This window comes from Muntiacus reevesi, chromosome 3 (assembly GCF_963930625.1).
Source record: "Muntiacus reevesi chromosome 3, mMunRee1.1, whole genome shotgun sequence".
Classification (NCBI taxonomy): Eukaryota; Metazoa; Chordata; class Mammalia; order Artiodactyla; family Cervidae; genus Muntiacus; species Muntiacus reevesi.
Genome location: NC_089251.1, coordinates 150,695,286 through 150,719,272, shown reverse-complemented (window position 1 = coordinate 150,719,272; position 23,987 = coordinate 150,695,286). Strand labels below are relative to the sequence as shown.

The window sequence follows — 23,987 nt, the reverse complement described above, 5'->3', positions numbered from 1 at the left end:
AAGTCCAGGAGCTGACTGTGGCTCAGATCATAAACTCCTTATTGCCAAATTCAAACTTAAATTGAAGAAAGTAGGGAAAACCACTAGACCATTCAGGTATGACCTAAATCAAATCCCTTATAATTTGACAGTGGAAATGACAAACAGATTCAAGGGATTAGATCCGACAGACAGAGCGCCTGAAGAACTATGGATGGAGGTTCACGACATTGTACAGGAGACAGTGATCAAGACCATGCCCAAGAAAAAGAAATGCAAAAAAGCAAAATGGTTGTCTGAGGAGGCCTTACAAAGACCTGAGAAAATAAGAGAAGCTAAAGGCAAAGGAGAAAAGGAAAGATATACCCATGTGAATGCAATTCCAAAGAATAGCAAGGAGAGATAAGAAAACCTTCCTCAGGGATCAATGCAAAGAAACAGAGGAAAACAATAGAATGGGAAAGACTAGAGATCTCTTCAAGAAAATAAGAGATACCAACGGAACATTCCATGCAAAGATGGGCACAATAAAGGACAGAAATGGTATGGCCCTAACAGGAGCAGAAGATGTTAAAAAGACGTGGCAAGAATACACAGAAGAACTATACAAAAAGGATCCTCATGACCCAGATAATCACAATGGTGTGAAAACTGACCTACAGCCAGGCATCCGGGAATGCAAAGTCAAATGGGTCTTAGGAAGCATCACTACGAACAAAGCTAGTGCAGGTGATGGAATTCCAGTTGAGCTATTTCAAATCTTCAAAGATGATGCTGTGAAAGTGCTGAAGTCAACATGCCAGCAAATTTGGAAAACTCAGCCGTGGCCACAGGACTGGAAAAGGTCAGTTTTCATTCCAATCCCAAAGAAAGACAATGCCAAAGAATGTTCAAACTACCACACAACTGCGCTCATCTCACATGCTAGCAAAGGAATGCTCAAAATCCTCCAAGCCAGGCTTCAACAGTTCGTGAACCCTGAACTTCCAGATATTCAAGCTGGATTTAGAAAAAGCAGAGGAACCAGAGATCAAATTGGCAACATCCACTGGATCATCAAAAAAGCAAGAGAGTTCCAGAAAAATATCTATTTCTGCTTTATTGACTATGCCAAAGCCTTTGACTGTGAGGATCAGAACAAACTGTGGAAAATTCTTCAAGAGATGGGAATATCAGACCACCTGACCTGCCTCCTGAGAAATCTGTATGCAGGTCAAGAAGCAACAGTTAGAACTGGACATGGAACAATAGACTGGTTCCAAATCAGGAAAAGGGGTATGTCAAGGCTGTATGTTGTCACCCTGCTTATTTAACTGATATGCAGAGTACATCATGCGATATGCCAGGTTGGATGAGGAACAAGTTGGAATCAAGATTGCCGGGGGAAATATCAGTAACCTCAGATATGCAGATGACACCACCCTTATGGCAGAAAGCGAAGAACGAAAGAGCCTCTTGATGAAAGTGGAAGAGGAGAGTGAAAAACCACGTTTAAAACTCAACATTCAGAAAACTAAGATCATGGCATCTGGTCCCATCTCTTCATGGCAAATAGATGGGGAAACAATGGAAACAGTGACAGACTTTATTTTCTTGGCTTCCAAAATCACTGCAAATGGTGACTGCAGTCATGAAATTAAAAGACGCTTGTTCCTTGGAAGAAAAGCTATGACCAACCTAGTCAGCATATTAAAAAGCAGAGACATTACTTTACCAACAAAGGTGCATCTGGTCAAAGCTATGGTTTTTCCAGTAGTCATGTAAGGACGAGAGTTGGACTATAAAGAAAGCTGAGTGCCCAAGAATTGATGCTTTTGAACTGTGGTGTTGGAGAAGACTCTTGAGAGTCCCTTGGACAGCAAGGAGATCCAACCAGTCCATCCTAAAGGAAATAAATCCTGAATATTCATTGGAAGGACTGATGCTGAAGATGAAATTCCAATACTTTGGCCACCCGATGTGAAGAGCTGACTCATTGGAAAGGACCCTAATGCTGGGAAAGATTGGAAGCAGAAGGGGACAACAAAGGATGAGATGGTTGGATGGCATTCACCGACTCGATGGACATGAGTTTGAGTAAGCTCCAGGAGTTGGTGATGGCAGGGAAGCCTGACATGCTTCAGTCCATGGGGTCACAAAGAGTAGGACACGACTGAGTGACTGAACTGAACTGATTGTTAATGAGTTACTTAATGACTTGCATTTACAAGGAGAACTAGAGAGAAGAGTGGGCAGGTGGAAAGAAAATGGCATGCCTGGGTTTAGCCAGGTTGGTCACTAAACTGTCAAAAGACAAAACTGCAAAGAATAAAGAGTATGATTGTTCATCAACCAGCAATGAGATGACACACAAAAAGAGAGTGTGTGAGCTCCTGTCTATAAAATCCTTTATAAAAAAAAAAAGATGAAGAGCTAAGCTGATAGAATATAAGAGAATCAAGATGGGGTTAAGAGAGGGGATGTTAAGCTAGGAAACTGAGTCAAGACACAGCACAGGTTTGCCATGGACAGTGTTCAGGAAATACCAAGCGAGTCAGCGCGCTGGCTGGGATAATTGTTCCCAACGGTCAGCAGTGGGTTACCTTGACACCATGGAAGAGAAGGAAAGAGGAAGAAGGATAGAAAGGACAGATCCAAAGAAGAGGCCTGAAAGCAGCATCCTGTCTAAGCTCTCTGACCTCAGGGCATTAAGAAAGTGGTCATATTTGTAAAGGGTACAAATGTACCCTTCATGGCGTACATGAAGGAGACAGTGACCACGTAAGCTGACAATACTGCTCTGGCTGCCCCGGGCTCTGCCCCACCCTGAAGGCAGAGGGATTCATGTTCTTTATCTTGCTCACTTCGCACTAGTCTGAAGCTCGGTTCTAAGGTCCTGGAATAGGAAGTGAAACTAAGGATGTGACAAAGGGACCATCCAGAGTTTTACAGGTACACAAGTGAGTGTGCAGAGACCCTGGCTCTTAAAGTCAGATGCACCTCATTTTCATCCCCAAACCTCTTTCCTAGGAGGGAAGATTAGGCATACACTTTAACTGAGAGCTGGAGTTAAGCAGATAGGGTGAAGTCAGTGAGCTGCTAAAACAGGAAAGGTAGAGAACAGGTTCAAAGTCCAAGGGAGTAGTCCTGAAAATAAAATCCTCAATTCTTAAGAACATAAAAGAAACAGAAAGTGGCCCACGTGAGGGGCCGGATGATCCAGCTCTGAGGGATTCCTGTCTGTGGCTTCCCTCGGGGCCCACTGGCTTTATGACATTGAGAGGTCAAAGAGGTCTGGGAGGAGTGGTCCTTTCTGCTGTCTGTAATCAACACAGCGTAAGTCAAAGATGCTTTATAGTTAAAGGCCAATAAGCAGGGTCACCTCCTCTTAGAAAAACAACACAAGCCAATCCACTCCATTCCATCACAGAAACACAACCCCAGTGATATTTAGAAGGCACTCAAGGATCACCTAAAACTGGATTTGAAAGATGGTATGTGGCTCCTTGGGGCAGATGCTGCTCACTGCCTCTCCCCTGAGCCTCTTCCTTGTCATCTGAACCCCAATTCTATCCAAGGTAGCAATGTACCCAGTTAAAAGAGTTACCCTTAAATGCAGCTAAGGATGTCACGTGGCCAGGGAATGTGGGTTGAATTCTACTGGGTGGGACTTCTGGGGGAGCTATTACTTTTAAGACTGATACAAGGACACTCAATAATCTTTTTGCTCTCCCCCCGCCACCTCCTCTCTCCTTAGATGAGAGCCACAAGCTAAGGATGACAGAGAAAGAAGCTAGAAACATCCATGATGATCATTTGAACCCTAAATGGCCCTCAGACTTCTTGCTATTGAGGCAAAAATAAATTCATACTTGTTTAAGCCCCTGTGGTTGGGTTTCTGTTACTTGTGGGTGAACACAATTCCTAACAGACACAATTACCATCCTAAAAGTCATTCAGTGATTTAGACCCATGAGGCCTGACTTGAACCAGAATCACTGACTGTATCACTTCTCCAGTTTAGACAAGGGTAGCTTCTTCTTCTCTAAAACATACTTTAATGGGCAAAGCTGCTTACATAGGAACGGAGATGCTCATGTTTTCACAAACAGATGTATTGTACTAGCTGTTGGTCACGTGGAAGGCTACAGGAAGCTGGACCCTGCAGGGCAGAGAACACAGGCACGGGGAGCAGAAGGTGTCGGTCCGGCTGTTCTAAACGCCAGACAGCTGTGCAGGTGAGAAGGCTTCTGAACATACTGTGGAGCCAGTTTCCACCTGAGGCCTCAGGAAAGACAGGCAATAACAAATCTCATTTTAGGATCCCAGTGATAAAATGCAACATTCACAAAATTATACTTCTTAAAGTGTGACCTCACCATAAGAGGGTTGGCACTTCTACTATTACTAAACTTTTTCTCCCCAAGCCATCAGTCAAGCCAAATCAAGTACACACTTCTGACACATCAAGCCTTGGGAGATGGAGTGCTGAGGAGCAGAGACAGAGCGGAGGGTGGAGGTAATGCGACGAGAATTGTCATAAGAGGAATTATCCCCACACAGAAGTGGTTCCTGGGGCTCCACACAACCCTCTACATGTGCCCTGGAGGAGAAACGTGTCAGAGAACCAGTGCCAGCCCTCCTGTTCCAAGAAGAGCCACCAGCAACTTTTTCTTTGCCTATTATATTCACTTCGAGGTAGAAATACTGCACTGCGTGACTATCCTCCCTTGGTCTCAGAAGTCAGAAATAAGGGAGAACGAGTTATGGGGGCTTCCTCCTCAGACCCTCTACCAAGAAACAGACCTAGAGTAAGGTGTTCAAATCACCTACCAGCTCATGGGGTTAGCATAAACCATATATCTCTGACTTTAGCTCCTATCATTGGTTTATAGGCAATGTGGACAACTCCATTTGGCTAAATTTATGATATTTAAAGAAATAAAGGCTAGTCTCTGGAAGAAAAATGTTGAAAATGTACCGTGATCATTCAGATTCATAAGGAGCTCAAATGTCCCATATATGATGAGAAATGAATCAGAATTAGGATGAAAAGCAGAGCAGATGCTTGATGGGTCTGCTCTTTTTTTTTTTAAGCAAAATGTCACGGTGAGAAACAATCCTGTAAACCTTCCTGGGGAAGGTCTTATTCCCCGCCACGCATAGTGTCTGTCATGGAGAAGTCACCCAAGTTGGTTAATATTCTGGCTATTCTATGTGGAAATTTTTCTCTGATGAGATAGTATTTCTGATAGTTCATTATCCCTGACAGATAGTAGCACTCTTGGCATTGAGTGACAGCTACTCTTAACTGAGATATAAAATTCCTAGAAATAAACCAGCGTAGGGTCACAGTATTTTACAGAGGTGTTCACAGCCTCCACGGCTCCAGCTCCCACCGCACAAGCCAGCAGAGTTCTGGGCAGCCTTGGCGGCACCATTCTAAAACTAAACAGAATGACTCATCCTTTGTCTTTCTTTCAAGAAGACTGATTTTAATCTGTCCTTCAGACTAAAACTCTTTAAAGTAGGTAAACACCTTTCAATTAGGTTGGAATCCATTCTCATCTGGCCAAAGAACACCTTCTGAGTGACTGTGTTTCTCTGCTCAGATCTACTTTTCATGGATATTTGAGGACAGAATATTTTTTCCCAGATTGTGTAACTTGTTTTTCTTTACCCTCATTTAACATCTATTTTAGGCAATTCAATCTTTCTCAAATGCTCCTGCTCCAAAGGAGAAAAATAATTGAGTATAAAATACTATACCAAAGAAAGGGTTCTGAACTCCCTAGATGTATCATATAGACATAAAATATGCATCTATTTCTTCCATTAATTGAACAAAGATTCTGATAGATCAAATAAATGTCATTGCTCTTTAAAGTCAATTATCAATTGTTCTGTTTATACTTGGCCACTTCCCTTCCTCATTTCTCTTTAGCATAGCGCAGATCTGAGGATATCTGTCCTCATGCCCTCTAATTTCTACCCTCTGACTTACAGCAAGGTGCCGGGCATTCTGTGACATCCAGAACATGGACAATATGAGGCCCCATCTCCCTGGTTTCTCCATTCCCTACTGCCATCTTTTCTGTACCCATGTCTATTTCTTGCCTTCTTGCCCAGAGTTCTAGGCAATAACGTGGTGCCCTTGACTCCAACACTTCTATCAGTACCTTCTCTCACTTTGACCATTAGATTCTTCCTCCCAACCTAGAAACATATCAGCTTCCAGGAGGTATATTCTCCTGCTTTTGCTCCTTGACCACTGCCTTCCCTTGCCCCTTTTCTCATTCACATTCTTATTTGCCTTCCGACCAAGATTAAAGTGTCTGTTACAGTTATAATGGAGTTTACAATCTGGGAGTGTATATTCTAGATATTTAGGTAACTTTCTAGCTGGAATATAATCATAAAAACATTGGAGATGTTTAATGCATGTGCCTAAATATCTTCTCTAAATGTAATTTTGTTTGGCAGCGTTTTATATAAAGCTTGTCCACTCATGTCTCTTACATATTCTTTGTTCTCTTATAAATCTACTTGGCAGTACATTTTCTCTAAATATAAAGGCACAGCACACACCCCCAAAACCCTAAAATCCTTCTAATAAAACTTTCATACCTGTTTGTGAATATTGTGGGATCATAATCAAGAAAACTCTTGAAAATCTTTACTCTTGCCTTATTTTAGCAATCCATGATGCCTTCCCAAACTGATTTCATTTAGTGCTTTTTAAAATTACAGTTAGCCCTTCAACAAAAGCAGGGGTTAGGCAAACTGCCCCTCTCTGCAGTTAAAAATCAACCTATAGTCAGCCCTCTGCATTCAATGTGTTCCTCCTTATCCACAGGTAGTTTCACATCCACAGATTCAACCAACCGTGGATCATGTGGAGCTACAGTATTTATACTGAAAAAACTGAGTATTAGTAGACCTGAGTAATTCAAACCCATGCTGTTCAAAGATCAGCTCTACTCTTTAGGGCTACTCCAGTTAATTTTGTTTTTAATACGAGAACTACTTATGTTAAGTCTGCTTCTCCAAGGGAAAAACAAAGTATTTGGACCCAGGAATAAAGGAGCAGGTGTATAAGATTACACCACACAAAACTAACTCTTTTTTATTAACTATAGAGTACAATAGCTCAGAGAACTTTCTCAGATTTGGTTGATTAGATGAGAAACAGTCTCTTTCCCTTAATGAAAACCAAGTGTCTTAAACAAAATCTCTGTATAAGCTGATTCACCAACATCTCCTACACATTTGCTTCCCCAGTGGCTCAGGGGTAAAGAACCCACTGCCAATGCAGGAGCCACGGGAGACGTGAGTTCAACCCCTGGGTCGGGAAGATCCCCAGAGGAGGAAATGGTAACCCACTCCACTATTCTTGCCTGGAAAATGCCACGGACAGAGCAGGCTGCAAAGAGTCGGACACGACTGAGCATGCCTGCACCTTCTTCCCCTTTAGCTAACTGATCCTCCCGGGCAAGGATCGCCTGACTCCACAGCTCACAGTGAATACCCTGGGATTCTGCAAAACACAGATTTCTAGTTAGTAGGTTTGAGTCAGGATGCAGGAATCTGAATTTTAGCAAACACCTCATTCAGTTGATTCTGATACAGTACTAATAAAATTCCTCACGTGGAAAAAACGTGTTCATATAATCTCCAGGGAAACAGAGCAATCACATCCGCCATGCACATCTCATTAATCACTTACCTCTCATTGGTCAGTTTGTTCCTTCCTCCTTCTTTTCTTCCTTCACCTGAAAGGTTTTTATTGACCGACTACTATGAAAGTCAACACCCCATCGCCTGCCATAAGGAGATGGCAGTGTAGTAGGAAAAGACTGGCACGTAAGGTACAACGCAATACTAGAACTGCTAGGATAGAGGTGTGCACACTTTATAAAGTACTAAAGGAGAACCAAAGAGGAATGATCAGCATCCCCTGTGACTGTGTATAATGAATGTGGTGCTGGTCTATCAAGTCTGAAACATCTCTGGGAGATGAATATGGACCTATACTTTTGGAGATCTACACATTTAAGCCAGTTATTATGGTATTTCAATCCATTTCTCCTTTTCTTCCTTAGAAAGGAAGGTTAATTATATAAACTTACTATATGATTATAAAGATTAATTTTAAAAAATAAATTCTTCTAAAATGCCACTGAGACATAAAATAACATAAGCATAAAGTCTTTCATGCACCAAACTCTTCCTTTCCCATAATATTTCACACAGAGAGATCTGTGTGAAAGTAATCTTTTAAAGATTAATTTTTTCTGTATGATTTTTAGATTCCAGAAAATGTCCTATGAATAGGTTTTGAAGATAATAAAAATATCTATAGGAGATATGACCAGACATATCAAACATATCCAAATATAATTTGGATTTGAAAATGTTTCTATGTCTATATTAATATTTCTAAAACCATACAGTACTGGAGATAAAACAGGAACAAAAAAAGTATTCAAAGTCCTCACACTTCTATCAGCCAACCTAGGGGAATTGAAAAAAGATGAGAAATTTTGCGAGAAAGATGCCATGTAACAGACTGTGCCAGAGATGAAAAATGATGCTTACAAAGTTTCTTTTGCTCTAAAGCAATTGCTCCCTATATTTTCTCATAAAATGGCATAAACATCTAAATTGATTTAAAATTACTTTGGGATACAAATTGAATATCCCTACATCCTGAGATAAGATCATAAAGGAGCCTCAATTTATTCCAGCTACACTCAGAAATTAGATGCCTTGTCTAGGATTTGGGATTTAGAAAGCAATCCTAAGCTATTAATATAATTTGAATCGAAACAATCATTCCAGACCTGGGCAAAAACACACCTTCACAGGTGCTGCGTGACTGTTAAAACTCTGCAAATTTACCTGCAAGTGCTAGGCAAGTTATGTGAGAGGAAAACTCTGATAATGACTGAGATTTGAACTAAACTGCAGGGAAGGGGTGACTCTTTACCACTGATTGTACCAAAGAAAGCACCAATCTTATTAGTGTTACGAGAATTGCCTAACAAACTGCCTCATGAATCGGCACACTTTACATTTGTCCCTAGATTCCCAGTTCTGTACACCAACACCCTCTCTGAGTGGGGAAAAAATAAAAAAGAGTATGCATATCAGACATATTTAGAGATTGCAATGATGACACATGTTATCAAATGAGAATGTCCCCACTGGTGACTATGGCTTTGGAACCACTTGAATGGCATTTTTCTTATGCCAGAAAGTTTTGCTGATTAAAATGTGCTGGAGATGAAAGAAAAAGACAGTGGCACATTACAGTGCAGAAAAAGCAACAGGGCTGAGAAGATAGCTTGTAAGAGGGAAGGTCTGCCCTTGGGGATGTTTGCACTGAAGTCCGTGTCTCACTGCCTGCAAGGGAGCAAGACAGCATTTGGCATGGGATGGGGGGGTGGGTGGAGTGGGGGGCATATACTGATTCAATGCCATACACACCCGCAGTATGAGAGAGGTGTGTTACCGCTGTCTCTAAAGGAGGCCTCACCAGGAGTGGGAGAGCTCAATGCAAATTAGGTTTCAGTAGCTCCATGCTGGGTGACATAATTTATAACCAAGTCCTAACCAAACCCCTGAGGTCTCCCCAACACTCAGACCTCCCTACATGCTGGGCAGAGGCTGGAGGCTCTGCTAAGCCACTTCCTATATAAAACACCTGACCCTTCACTAGTCAGTTAAACCCTCATTTTGACAAGGAAGGAGTGGGGGAACCACCAACAGATCAGTGAGAACTACTTGCACTCATTTCAGTAAATACCTCCCAAGAGTTTCAGTCAGAGAGGGTTTACAGAGGAATTCATTCTAAACACAGGCATCCCAGGTGGCGCAGCAGTTAAAGACTTGCCTGCCAGTGCAGGACACACAGAAACCACAGGTTCGATCCCTGGGCCGGGAAGATGCCCTGGAGAAGGACACGGCAACCCACTCCAGTCTTCTTGCCTGGACAGTCCCAAGGACAGGGGAGCCTGGCGGGCTACAGTCCATGGGGTCGCAAAGAGTCGGACACGCATGCCTGCATGATGTTGACAAGTGAAAAAGGGATCCCTATTTCCTTCAGAGTAAAACTCAAAGTCTTTACAGAGGTGAACAGTGTCCTACAGGACCTGGCAGCCCCATCTCCACCCCTCAAAAAATTACAGCTCTGAGTTCACGTTTCCCTACGCTGCCCCTGTCCCCACCCTATCCTCGCCAGCCACAACGGGCTCCCTGACCGGGAAGGGGATCGGAGTACACCACGCCAAAATATGCCACTTTGGGCTGAAAGTCATTAGTTTTCAGCTCTCGCCTTTAAATCTAAAAGCAAGACCCAAATTTTCATCTGTAAAGTCTCCCTATTCCGTACTAGAAAGAGTAAAATGACTCAATCGCCACTCACCAAAGGAGAAGGAACTAGCTTCAGTCTGCATAGCAAACCTTCCTAAAACACCCTTATCTTCCAGTAGCTCCCCCCATATGTTCACCTTCCCAAAATTTCCCACCCTAGAAGCCAACTCCCTTTGTCTGGTTACTTCTCCACAATTTATTGCCCTTTGTTAAAGTAGCATATAAGCCCAAGTTTAATCACTCTTTCTGGTCTTCATATCCAAAAAGGCTTCACGTAAGTAGAAATAAAAATTTTAACAATTACTAAAATTTGTATATCCTTTTTCCTCTTAATCTGTCTTCTGTCAGTCTAATTTGCAGGCCTGGTAGCCAAACCTAAGAGAATAGAGGAAAGTCTTTTTTCCTCCTCTACAATATCCTCAAAGTTCTGTTAAGGATTCTGCCTCAGGATCTATTTGTCTGAAACTTTCCCCCCATATATCCATATGGATCAGTCCTCTCCTTAAATCATTTTTCTTTTTTGCTTGCACAAAACCATCTCAATGAAATCTACCCTGACTGCCTCTAGCATTCCTAGAGTATCTTACCCTACTCAATTTCCTTTCCAAAACCCTATCACTATCTAACACACTATATAATCTACTTATATTTGTATACTGTCTTTCTCCTCAAGAGGTAAATCCCAAGGGGTCAAGAACTTTTTGTCTATTCTGTTCACTGATTTATATTAAGTAACTGGAACAATATCTGGCACATGGTAGGTGCTCATGTTTAGTTGAATAAGAGATGTCTTCATATATTCTTTGAATTATGATGATATACCATTAAGTGAATATCAGTATTACACTGTTAAAATATACAAAGGAGGAAATAAAATTCTCACCAAGGAATGCATAAAACCTTTTTTAAAGACATCTCTGTCTTTTTCAAAATAGAGAAAAACAAGGACAATAATGCTAAGTCCTATCACACTAACTAAACAAGATCAATTTATTTAAACTCTCAATCTTTGTAACAATAATTTTGTATTAATTCAATCACACTGATACCCCTAGCTGACATTCAACTCTGTTTATATCTTATAGTCTGTCACACCAATGCACAAAAAGATGAATTAGCTTTCCTCAGAACACATGATCAACCTCTCATAAAGGTCTTTGAAACATATTAAACAAGATTTTTTCCTGATGAAGACTTTTAGAGCATTTCTAAATTAAGATTTATCTTTTACCTCAACTGAATGTTTTCCTATAGGAAAACATTTGTATTATCAAATTTCTTGATAATACATCAAATGGAAAAATCACTAAAAGTTTACTTACATCAAATACTCTATTTTATTTGACTATTATAAAAATTTATAATAAATATCATTGTGAAAAAAGAATATTTGTAATAGTTTCAGTCAATTTCATGTTAGAAATATAAGCAGGAATTAGATGCTCTTTGTAAAATTTGAGACTTAAAAATGAAGTATACACTGCTGTCAGTACATAATTTTCCCCAACAGTTTGCGTGGCTATATTTCCTCTAGCAATTATACTCTTACAATGAGAATGTAAGCCTAAGCTCCTTTAAAAGGTCAAGCAGGTCAGCATATGGTATCTTGGTAAACACCTTGGCACAAGATCCACTTTAGGAATATTATGTAACAATGACACTGAAATATCACAATTCCCATCCTGGTACCAAAGCTGACAGGTTAAAACAAGACTTCCTATTATTAAAGAACTTTCATGAGAAAGAGTAGGTAAATGATATTTTTCTAAAGGTCTATAATTTGAGGTAAGATGATGACAGGTTAACAAAAGTTAGAAGAGAGACTTTAAGGCCTAAAAACAGAAAGAAAACAATTACAGAAGTGATGGTGGAAATGAAATTCAAAATTAATTCAACACATATTTACTGAAAGAAAGCTGAGCACTGAAGAATTGATGCTTTTGAACTGTGGTGTTGGAGAAGACTATTGAGAGTCCCTTGGACTGCAAGGAGATCCAACCAGTACATCCTAAAGCAGGTCAGTCCTGGGTGTTCATTGGAAGGACTGGTGTTGAAGCTGAAAGTCCAATACTTTGGCCACCGGATACGGAAAGCTGACTCATTTGAAAAGACTCTGTTGCTGGGAAAGATTGAGGGCTGGAGGAGAAGGGAACGACAGAGGATGAGATGGTTGGATGGCATCACCGACTCAATGGACATGGGTTTGGGTGGACTCTGGGAGTTGGTGATGGGCAGGGAGGCCTGGTGTGCTGAGGTTCATGGGGTCGCAAAGAGTCGGACACAACTGAGCCACTGAACTGAACTGATTATTTACTGAGCAAGTCCTCTCTGGCAGGCCATATTCTAACTGACTGGGATGTGAGGTGGAATAGAAGAGTCAAAGTCCCTGTCCTTGTGGAGACTTTGGTCCAGTGGGGAAAGCGATGAATAATCAAACACAGAATAATGTACATGCCAGGTGGTGTAGTAGATATAATGTAAAGTCAGGTGGTGGTAACATGACTTAAAGAAATACAGCCAGGGAGCATGAGGGGAGTGAGGCTGGCGGAAGAATACTATTTTCCTTAGGCTGTTGAGGGAAACTTTTGAACAGGGCCATGAATGAAGTGAGAATGTTTGCAACTGGGAGATTTGGGAAAAGGCAACAAAGGAAAATCCAAGCACCCTGAAACAGGACAAGCCCTCCACGTTCCCAGGAACAATAAAGCGATGCAGACTGAATGATGAGGCAAAGCGTAGGAGAAGATGAGATGGGAGAGGTAGGCAGGGCCAGCTTGCAGACATGAACAGTAATAAACACCAGAGAAGCTTACCCTGCCCTGGGCACTGTTCTACTGTGTTGCCTTTATTAACTCATTGCAACCTCTAACAGTCCTTTGAGGTATCATTATGAGATTTTTTACAATGGGGAGACTAAGGCACAAAGAAGTTAATAAATGCACGACAAGTCCAAAACTAGCATGTGCAGCGTGAACCCAGGCTGGCTTGTTCCAGAAGCCACGCGTCTCAGTCCTATAACACACCATCTATCTAGACCACAGAGAAGCGTCTGGATTTCACTTGGAGGACAATGGAAAGTCACTGGGGAATTCCAAGCAGGGAAGTGACATGATCTGCATCTAAAAACAAAACAAAACAAAAAAACCCTTCTGGCTGCAGTGTACAGAGTACATTGTGCAAGGATAGAGAGGATGGTGCACTGTGACGCTTCAGGCCCAGGCCCAGCACCAGCCTTGCAGCCATAACCTAAACATGACCCTCCTCCATCGCCATCTTTCCTGTGCAGACAGAGCCGCCGAAGCTATAAATATCCACCTTAGTGCACAAGGCTCTGAACCAATTCCAGGCTCTTCAGTCCAGTGGCCCTGGGAGGTGACTCATCTGCCTCTAAACCCTCTCCAAGCCCAACCATCACCTTCACTAAGTCCACCATTCTCCTCCTTTCCTGCTCTTATTCAAGTAACTCCTGAAACTCCAACTATCGCCACATTCAACCTTAATCAGCCAACACAGGAAGTTCTGATTCTCCATCACTTAGTGATTCAATAAAAGCCTTCCTGCAGCATATTTAAAATGTCACTAGCAGTTAGTTGACAAGGACACTCTATTCCCCAACAGAAATATGCTTTTTGTTTTTAGGTACATACCACTTATTACAGGTGCAATGCAAGTAGTATACTGCCTGATAACCATGTTACCAGCTGTGGCTGCTAGGTGATGCTAAGATCCTAGAACTTCATAAAATGGCAGACCTAAGTCTAAAGTCCATTTTTTCCAATTTACTGTATGACTTAGGGCGAGTCTTAAAACTGCAAATACTCCATTTCTTTCTTCCATAAAATGATAGCAGCACTCGTAGCTCAGAACACTGCAGGGAGGACGTGTGTACAGAATGTATTCTGGTACATACTAGGAGTTGCATATCCAGGTTTTTAAATCTATTTCATCCTTTTTAAAAAGAGCTATGTCTTTAATACTCAGAAAGCACAGTTTCCCAACTTCTTTACTTAGTTTTAACTTTTTAAATGTATTTCCTTTAAAGAAACTATTTTATTCTGATTTTTCAAAAATACCCTATAAAAAAGCATACTTATTTATATGTTTTTGGAAATTTTTCTTTCTTAGGCAAAGGATGCCAAATAATCAGGCAGCAAAAGTGCAGGCCATAGGTACAGTGATAGTAATAATAGCACATTATGCCATGTACTATGCTCTGTAGCACATTCTCCCACATAGAGTATCTGCCTAGTTCTCAGACAGAGGGTCACTCAAAGCTGAAAGCTCTTTCAATGAGCTTTAAGCCTGGCTTAAAAAAAAAAGTCAGGTAGGGACTTCCCTGGTGGTCCAGCGACTGACTCTGTACTCTCAACGCAAGGGGTCCATGTTTGATCTCTGATCAGGGAACTAGTTCCCACAGGCTACAACCAAAAGACCCAGCACAGCCAATTAAGTATTAAAAGAAAGAAAGAAAGAAAGAAACAGGCAGAGCCGCCCTCATCTCTATACATAGTAAATCCAAGACAGAATACAGTTTCCACTTAGGAATCTGTCACCCACTGTGTGCATAAAAAGTCACCAGAAATTGCACTGTTTTGACTACATATCCTCCTTTTCTTTCCTCTGATTATTTTATGTGAATACACTAAGCTCTCACTCATAGATAATTCCTTCTAATACTAAATGAAGTTTAAAAGCAACCTCCAGATCATCCAGGATGTCTCTTTTACACTGGACATGGTAACTGAAGACCCTGGGAAACATACCATCATAAAATATAATATTTAGCAGCAAACCATCCTTTGGTTCAGTAATCCTTTGGTTACTGCTTTGATCTTAAGAAGCTCAGTAAAAAGGACTTATAATAAGAATTGGAAACTGTAATAGATAACCTTATTTAAAGAACGCTATTGCCCTTATTGAAGTGAACCAGATGCTTGTCGGAGTTAATCCAAATGAGTTCTGAAAATATGAATTAGAAACACGTGGGAGCAATCTTTCTGGAACAGTTATTGCTACTGATTCTAAAGAATAATTTTGTGGAAGGGGCTACTCCCTTGGGTCCTGCCCCAAAATGGCTTTATCAGAAGATTGATAACCTTCCCAGAAATCAGATTGCTCACCTGAATCTTTACTACATCATCAATTTCCTTTTCATTAAACTGAGCATGTTATTCAATAAGGATCCTCCTGGCATTCCAGTGGATAATTCTTTGTATCTGTCCAGTACATTACAGAAATAGTTAAGGATCCCTGGCTCTCAGGCACTAAATGCCAAGTATGCTATATGCCAATAAAAAATAACATCCCCGACCTCTTTGAGAACCATTTTTGGCACACAGTCAAAAAAATAAATTTTTTCATTTGAAAATACTAATTTGAAAAAATTAAAATAGAATTGAAATTTTGCCCTGCCTTCATCCCAGTTTCTAAACAATTAAAGCAGATTCAGAAGGTCTATAGAAAACTGGGACAGTTTGCCACAGATGCCACAAGAAAATATTTTTTAAAAACATGGTTTTATTCTTGAGTTAAAATTTTCTGGTAAGATTGTTAAATCATCACTCTCTAGAATGTGAATTCATATGAATGAATACTTTCCCACAAAAATATTACATTACAAATAAATCAGTTTTAACATCTCATTCCCAGAGAGAACAGTTTTTAAATCCATCAAAAACACTATTATTCCAGAGGCAGATGACCTGTCATGAAATCTATTTTGACTCAACCTAATGCCATTTTCAAAGCATTCTTGTAGGTAGAACCTGTACTTAACATGGACAGTAAAATAATTCATCTAAAACCAGTGCAACTCTAGAAATTCACAGTGAGGGGACTGTATAAGTAAGTAAAGTCGCTCAGTCATGTCCTACACTTTGGGATCCCATGGACTGTAGCCTACCTGGCTCCTCCCATGGGATTTTCTAGGTAAGAATGAATACTGGAGTGGGTTGCCATTTCCTTCTCCAGAGGATCTTCCCCACCCAGGGACTGAACTCGGGTCTCCCGCATTGTAGGCAGACGTTTTACAGTCTGAGTCGTAAAAGTTTCACAAAACCTTTAATCCCAGCATGGATCTCTTATGTCAAGATGTCAAATGACTAAACATGATAAATGCATCAGATAATTTGTTAATAATTGTTCCTAACCAAGCCGAGAGCGGACAGTATTAAGAATTTTTCAAAGAGAAAGGCAGAGAGAACTGTAAATTCCAAGCAACTGGGCATGGAAACCAGAGAGTGGAATTCATTTTACAGAACTTTCTAATAGCTTACCTCAAAAAATTTCAAAGAGTTCATCTCTGCTTTCACCAGGGCAGAATCCATCATTTCAAATCGGATTTAGGAAGCAGCAGGAAGAAACATTTCATTTTCCTTAAAACAATGCACCTAGCCTACCCATTGGAAATTTCATTCATAGGAGTGGCCGGAACCGAAGTCTAAGAGGGTCCGCAGTCCTAATGTGGTGGGGAGAGAGCTGCGGGTCCACTCCTGAAGCTCTTGCTGCTCCTCTTCCCCCGAAGTTCTAGAAATGAAATACTGAGTGGGATTCGGGCAGGCCGCTAAAGAGACTTCTGTCCAGCGATGAACTGAGAGCTGCCCCTGCCTTTCATCAAGACTTATCACTGTCCAGGCCTCCGAAGTGAAGAAACAATCCTGTACCAGTGTCCCTGAGGCTGAGGCGGCCGTGGCCACGCCCCCGTCAAGCACCGGATGCGATCGCCCCATCCTCCCCTCACTTCCTTCCTTCGCTTCTCCATGGGAGAATTCCAAAGACGAGTTCTGTGGGTACACACACACACACACACACACACACACACTCGCACACACAGTGGGCTGATGTCAATAAGCTGTTATCACAGAGAGACGGGCTTTCTGTTTGATTTGCTCAGAACAGAGTGGCCACTATACGGGGAACTCTAATTTACTGTTATCATTAATCAGACACAGCCTTCATTTAAGTTACTGAAATAGGCTCACGGCATCCTAGCCAACCCAGAAGGGAGTTTGTGGATTTGTGATTTCAAATTGTAAACAAGTATTAAAACTTTTTCATATATCAAATTGCTTTCATGAAAACCCCCACATGTGGTTATCAATCCAGAGGTTATTTTCAGACCCTACTTCTAAAGCAAAAATAGATACAGTCGCCAGTTTAGCTGGTGATGCTATCTTACTCTAGGAAGCAGTTGTGGTAGGAGACTCTCTAGTCAGCTGTGCTGTTCTTCAGTGGAGAAATGGGCTTCATAAAACTGCCCACTGGGCAGTCGTTGCAACTTTGAAATGCTGGCTGAAATGGGTGAGTGCAATCAAAGGCTATAAGACCATCTCTTCCCAACAAAACTTGGAAAGCAAGATGAGATGCCTCATTTGTCACATGCTTTGCTATGAAGTGGGGCAGACTAGATTTAAGCTCCATGCTACTATTGGTGACTGTAATTTCCTTTCCACTGTTCTCTTAACTGAGACTTCATTTGCCATGAAGCTTCAGAACTTTGGACTGATTCTGGAATAGACTGAGTGACCACAGCAAGCTTGGCATTCCAGAACCGCCACCACCCTGTTCAGGCTCTATTGAACATGCAAACCCAGTCACGTCTTAAGACAAATCATTGTGGATTTCTGGGTGTGTCCTAGCAAACAACAATAATAGCAAGCAGGTATGGAATGCCTACTCTGTACCAGGAACCATAGTAAATGCTTAAAAAAAATAGTCTCTAACGAATGCTCTAAATCATGCTCTAAAACTGAGGTTGGTGGTGTTATTGGGTCCATTTTACAGATGAGGAAGAGCTTCCCTGTTGGCTCAGACGGTAAAGACTCCACCTGCAATGCAGGAGACCCAAGTTCAATCTCTGGGTCAGGGAAGACCCCTGGAGAAGGGAATGAATGGCTAACCACTCCAGTATTCCTGCCCGGAGAAATCCATGGACAGAGAAGGATGACAGGCTACAGTCCACGGGGTTGAAAGCAGCTGGACACAACTGAAGTGACTGACTCTTCACTTTTCACAGATGAGGAAACTGAAACTCACAGAAAGGAAGTGATAACAGCCAGGATTAAAGTCAGATCTGAATATATATCCAAACCCAAGCTCTTTTACAATACACTGCCTCCCTCAAATAACACTGAAAATGCCAGCGTCCTCACTGATTAATAGGTGGCCAATAGGCCCACCCAGTCACCAGGCAGCCTCAGTCACCATTAGGAGATTAAAAAAAATAAGCTAGAAAAGATGAATATGTTTCCTATTGTTGGCATGAAAGACGGCTACAGCCTATGAACAAGTCTTCCCAACAATGTCAGCATTTTTGTTTTCATCCCAAGTCTGTCTAACCCTTACCTCCACTCACCCTCAGGCCCCTGGACCCACCTGATGCTCCCATCACTCTGGCCTTCCAAGCCATTATTCTTTGCCTTCCCAAGATTGTAACAGTGGCCAGATATGCCACTTAAGCTGAACTCTAGGTTCTGGCCCATCCACGTGTCACCGACATTCACAGGTGACAGGCTATTTTCCTACATAAAGGAAATCTTCCTCACAGCACAAGCCTTTGTCATAATGGAACACAGATCTCCCCAAGTTGATCAAGAAAGAAACTTACAGAGTGGAGCAAGGGAGATAAGATGACTGTTACAGCTTAGCCTTAAGGCCATCAGATACCCGCACCCCTTCATAGCCAGTACCCCTTCACTCACAGTAATCTACTGTAATAAGAAGATACAAGCAAAGGAGAACAGTGTTAGACCTTGAAGGTTACATATGCCTTTCTTTCCTCTAAACCACACCTTTGAAGAAAACACCAAAAAATAAAAAATAAAAAAACAACAGCAACAAATAAAATGGTAAAGCACCTTAGTGTCAATTTTGTATCCACATGATACCTTACCATTTTTGCCTGTTAGGTTATCGTAGGGCACCAGGAGCTGGGAAACATATGTGAACAAGGCAAACAGCTCCTGCTCTCTCTTGCAGAGCTTCTATTTTAGAAAGAGAGAGACACATAAAGTAACAAACACAATTCTTCAGTTGTTATTATGAGACACGCTACTAAGGCAAAAGAGAAGGTGGTAATGAAATGGCTGAGCTGGGGACATGACCCAGGTCAGAGAATAAGAGGAAGCTTCCTCCAGGAGCGGGTGTGTGGACTAAGTCTTGAAGGATGACTAGGAATGGGGGCGGGGATGGGAGAGGAGAGACAGCTCTTTCCAGACAGTCAAGAGCTTTGGAGAGGCTGTCAGATGGGAAGCAACATGACCTTCTCTTTTTCTGCAATTTGTTTATTCATTTCTTTTCTCCCTTCCCCCCCACCCAAGCTTTAAACTTTTTATTTTGTATTGGGGTACAGCCTGTTAATAATGTTGTGGTAGGTTCAGGTTCAGGTGAGCAGCAAAGGGACTCAGCCATACATATATGTGAGTTTAGTTGCTCAGTTGTGTCCGACTCTTTGCAACCCCATGGACTATAGCCAACCAGGCTCCTCTGTCCATGGGGATTCTCCAGGCAAGAATACTGGAGTGGGTTGACACCCCCTCCTCCAGGGGATTTTCCTGACCCAGGAATCGAACCCAGGTCTCCCACATTGCAGGCAGATTCTTTACCATCTGAGCCAACCAGGAAAGAGCCAGCCATACATATATATGTATCCATCTTCCCCTGCAAACCCTCCTCCCATCCAGGCTGGCACATAACATTGAGCAGAGTTCCATGTGCTATACAATAGGTCCTTGCTGGCTATCCACTTTAAATATAGCAGTGTGTACATGAACTTCTCAAAGTCCCCATCCCTCCCCACCCTAGCAACCATAAGTTCATTTCAAAGTCTCTGAGTTTCTTTCTGTTTTGTAAGAAACTTTTTAGATACTACATATAAGGATGTCACATGATACTGCTCCTTCTTTGTCTGACTCACTTCACTCAGTATGACACTCTTCAGGTCCATCCAACAACATAACCTTTTCAAAGACGAGGAAGACCAGTGTGGCTAGAGCACGTAGGATGGGGGAAAGGTGAGGCCATGGGAAGAGAACAGACTGGACATTTTCAGCATCAGTGTATCAAGAGAGAAAAGGAAGCTTAAGAATAAGGGAATGGAAACTGTCCTTTCCCCTTTCCTAAGCTCTTGTTCTGAAAGGACAATTGATTGCAGTTCTGAACATTCTAAGCAAGGATGCTGTGGGTGGAACTGTGATTTGTGGCTGCTGAATGAATTAATCACATAAATTAAATTAAGTGATTAAAGACATTACTTAACTAAAGTAGCTTACTTCCCCAAAGTTCACAGAATATTTATTAAGAGTAAAGTAGAGAAGAGCAAAACGCAATTCTTAGATTATAATACAAATTGGCAGTGGAAAAATTCAACAGTGTCTCTGCCAGCTATCTCTATGCTGGCACCAAGGCACGAAACCGAAGCCAGGTTAGCCCATCAAGAAGCAACAACCCCTTTCCTGAAAAGCCCATTACGATCTTCCTTTGTGTTTATGCCTTTTGCATGCCTGAGTCTGACATCACTCACATGCATTATTGAAGTCTTGCAGCAAGTGTCTGCTATCTGCTACAGGTTGAACTGCCTGCTTTCTCTTCAACACTGTGTTCATAAAGCAGCCAGATGAATGCTCATTTCATCATCATTCTGTTTTCGAATTCCCAAAATCTTCCAATGGAAATACACATTGGCTTGTGTATAAATCAGAAAGCTTTTGAAAATAAATCTTAAAGTGAGACAGCTGCTAAAAGATCAGGGGGAGAACCCTTAAATCTAAACTCAAGTAGACACATGTATATGAAACATGTTTTCACTCTATATATTTTTAATTTAGCTTAGAAAGTGGTAGCAATCAAATACAATAAAAAATAATAATGGCTATCATCTGTTATCTATTAAGAAACTTCTATGTGCCAGGCACACACTCCCTCATTTAATCCTCAAAATAATCTTCTGGAATTGTCACTACAATGCCTATTTCACAAATTAAATGGAGGATAGACAGATTGAATTACTTGCTGTTATTTACATAGCAAGAAACCAGCTGAATTTCAAAGCCAGGGTTTACATGACATCAAAGCTCATCCATTCTGCACTGCTGTATAATTCCCAGCAATAGCTATCTACCACTCACCAATGCCAAGAACTGTGCTGGTATTTCAGAATCATTAACTGATAAGAGTTCTCCCAGCCATCCTGAGAGGTGTTGCTATCCTTAACATGAGGAAACAGTTTGGAGAGGTGGAGTAATTTGATCAAGGGCACACATGGCGAGGTTGAAAGGTTCAAGGGAAGACTTTCCAATAACCTGCATAACTTCACATCCACAGCACTGCTGGGTTACTCACGGTTCAGTAAAATAAGTATGGGTCTGTTACTTTCTTGGGGTTTTGCAGTTTTACCTGGGAAATCAATATGCTTAGGAAAAGCATAAAGTCCCCAAAGAACTGATTTTCTTATCCTAAATGAATAAGGAAATCTCTTTATCAATGCCCATTCAAGTCAAAATACCAGGATTCTGATTCTCTGCTTCCACAAACAGGAATAAATGACCCTTACTTTGCTGACAAATAAACACACACAATATAATGTGCCAAAAACCCTGAAAGGCATAAAAAAATAAGTGGTTCTTTTTTTTTTTTAAAGTAATTTCCACTAATGAACTAAAGATATAGCTATAGTGGAATCTCTTTTATTTGACTGATGTGTACTTTGGAGCTCTAAGAATATACTATTTCTCCTTATGGGTTAATTTGGTAATAATACCTAAAAATGTAGTATTTTTCCTTATCAATACATTTTGTTTTAAGTTCAGATTAATGTAAAGACACGTGTTTTTAAAAGAAATATTAACATATTGCATGCAATTATATACAATCCCACAAGCCTCATTCAATTCATAATAACCATTTAATTACATTTTTAATGGATTCTGTAGCTATGCTAGTTCTTATTCCAAATAAAATTGTATTATTATAAAGCAAGGTGAATTAAAGAATAGATTTTAGGCATGTAAGCTCTGAAAATAAAATGAAAAAGATGCAAAATGACTACAATAGAGAAGGATGCAGAATTATTTTCTTTGTGTATGTGTGTTCTGTGTTTCTGTCTGTAAAATGAGAACATGTGCCTTTCCAATAAGGCTTTGTTAATGCCTGCGACTGGAGAAGGGAATGGCAACCCACTCCAGTATTCTTGCCTGGAGACTCCCATGGACAGAGGAGCCTGGTGGGCCACAGTCCATAGGGTCACACAGAGTCGGACACGACTAAGCAACTCTCTCTCTCACACACACACACACACACACACATACACACACACACACACACACGCTTGAGATAGCGATGAATCCGAGATTCTCTGCTGGAAGCACCTATATAGAGATTCCAATATATTCACATTAGCGGACACTTCAGAATTGGCATTTTAATATACCACCATAGTGTATGATAATGTAGACTCTAACACAGAGATTTCCAAAAATCCTGAAAGTGTACAACTCAAATTCCATTGTGTACTAGAATCACCTGGTAAGGCTCATGTTTAAACTTTAGACTAAATTTCACAGAGCAAATCAGAGAAATTCTGATTCAGTGGACTTAAGAAGGATCTTAGGAGTCTTCACTGTTACACAATTACCCGAGCTAACTCTGGTACCAGTGTTCCTTAAACCACACTGACCTGTAATCTCAGAATCTGACAGACCATATATGTGCATGTGTATGTGAGGTATACATGCATATAAATGTCACGTTTGATTTTGTGAATTTGTTTTAGTAGAAAACTCAAAAAGAAACATGCTCCTTTGTACCTTTGCAGTGTACCCTAACAATCCTCGTGTTAATTATTTCCAATCCATCTTAAGAGGAAAACTATATACTAAGAAGACAAACAAGTATGGGGAAAATGAAGAGACAGGAAGGGACACTAACATGAGAAAAAAAAACCTTTTGTCTGTATTCAAATCTAGAACAGTGTTCTTCAAAAATGGGCCACTGGTCAGCACTGGGTCATAAGCTGGCTGTTAATGACCTGCGAAAAGTACAGAAATCACGCATGAGCCTTCAGAAGCTTTTACAGAAATTTGTCAAGAGTAATTTTAAGTCTGTTCAATACAATTATAAAAATGTGGGCTTATATTTTGTGGATCTTATTTTTTACTCCATTTCATTCTTCTAGTAGCTTATTTTTACTCTAATTTACAAATGATCAGTGTCTGTGATAAATCTGACTAACCACAGGTAATTTGAGAAACTCTGGTAAACTCTAGATGCAAGAATTGGTCATCTTTGGGAGCCTCCTAGCCCAGAGTTTGATTTTAAAAAGTGGCTTTCTATAACATCATTTCCAAAGGTTAGGGGCCAGAAATAATTTATTGAATGAATGTCTGAGCTAACATCTTTAACTTTTCATAATAACTCACTCTACGTTGTCAGCAATGCACCAATCTATGTGTTACATTGAATTGACCATCTTTTCTTTTAGCTTGTACCACCTCTTAGAATAATATTTTAGTAAAATTTCCTAGAAGTTTACTTTCAGGAGCAAAAAGCAGTCCTTGTTTCACTCACTGTAAATCTGTATCTTTCAATTTGCAAAGAAAGCCTTGAGTTTTAATATTTGAGAATTCAGTGATGAGTTTTTATCACCACATCTACTGTATAGA

At 40.8% G+C, this 23,987-nt stretch overlaps 1 protein-coding gene across 4 annotated transcripts in view; it reads right to left on the bottom strand.

The window, feature by feature from the left end:
* The window catches only part of HECW2 (HECT, C2 and WW domain containing E3 ubiquitin protein ligase 2), a 415,968-nt gene that overhangs the window by 160,226 nt on the left and 231,755 nt on the right, over positions 1-23,987 (bottom strand). Inside the window, exon 1 of one of the 4 annotated variants that reach the window (XM_065930918.1) lies at positions 16,608-16,938. The exons of the other annotated variants lie outside the window; for them this stretch is intronic. The gene's annotated coding sequence lies outside the window, so the exon portion shown is untranslated. Of the gene's footprint in view, positions 1-16,607; positions 16,939-23,987 lie in introns of those variants that run through there. 4 annotated transcript variants of the gene reach the window in all.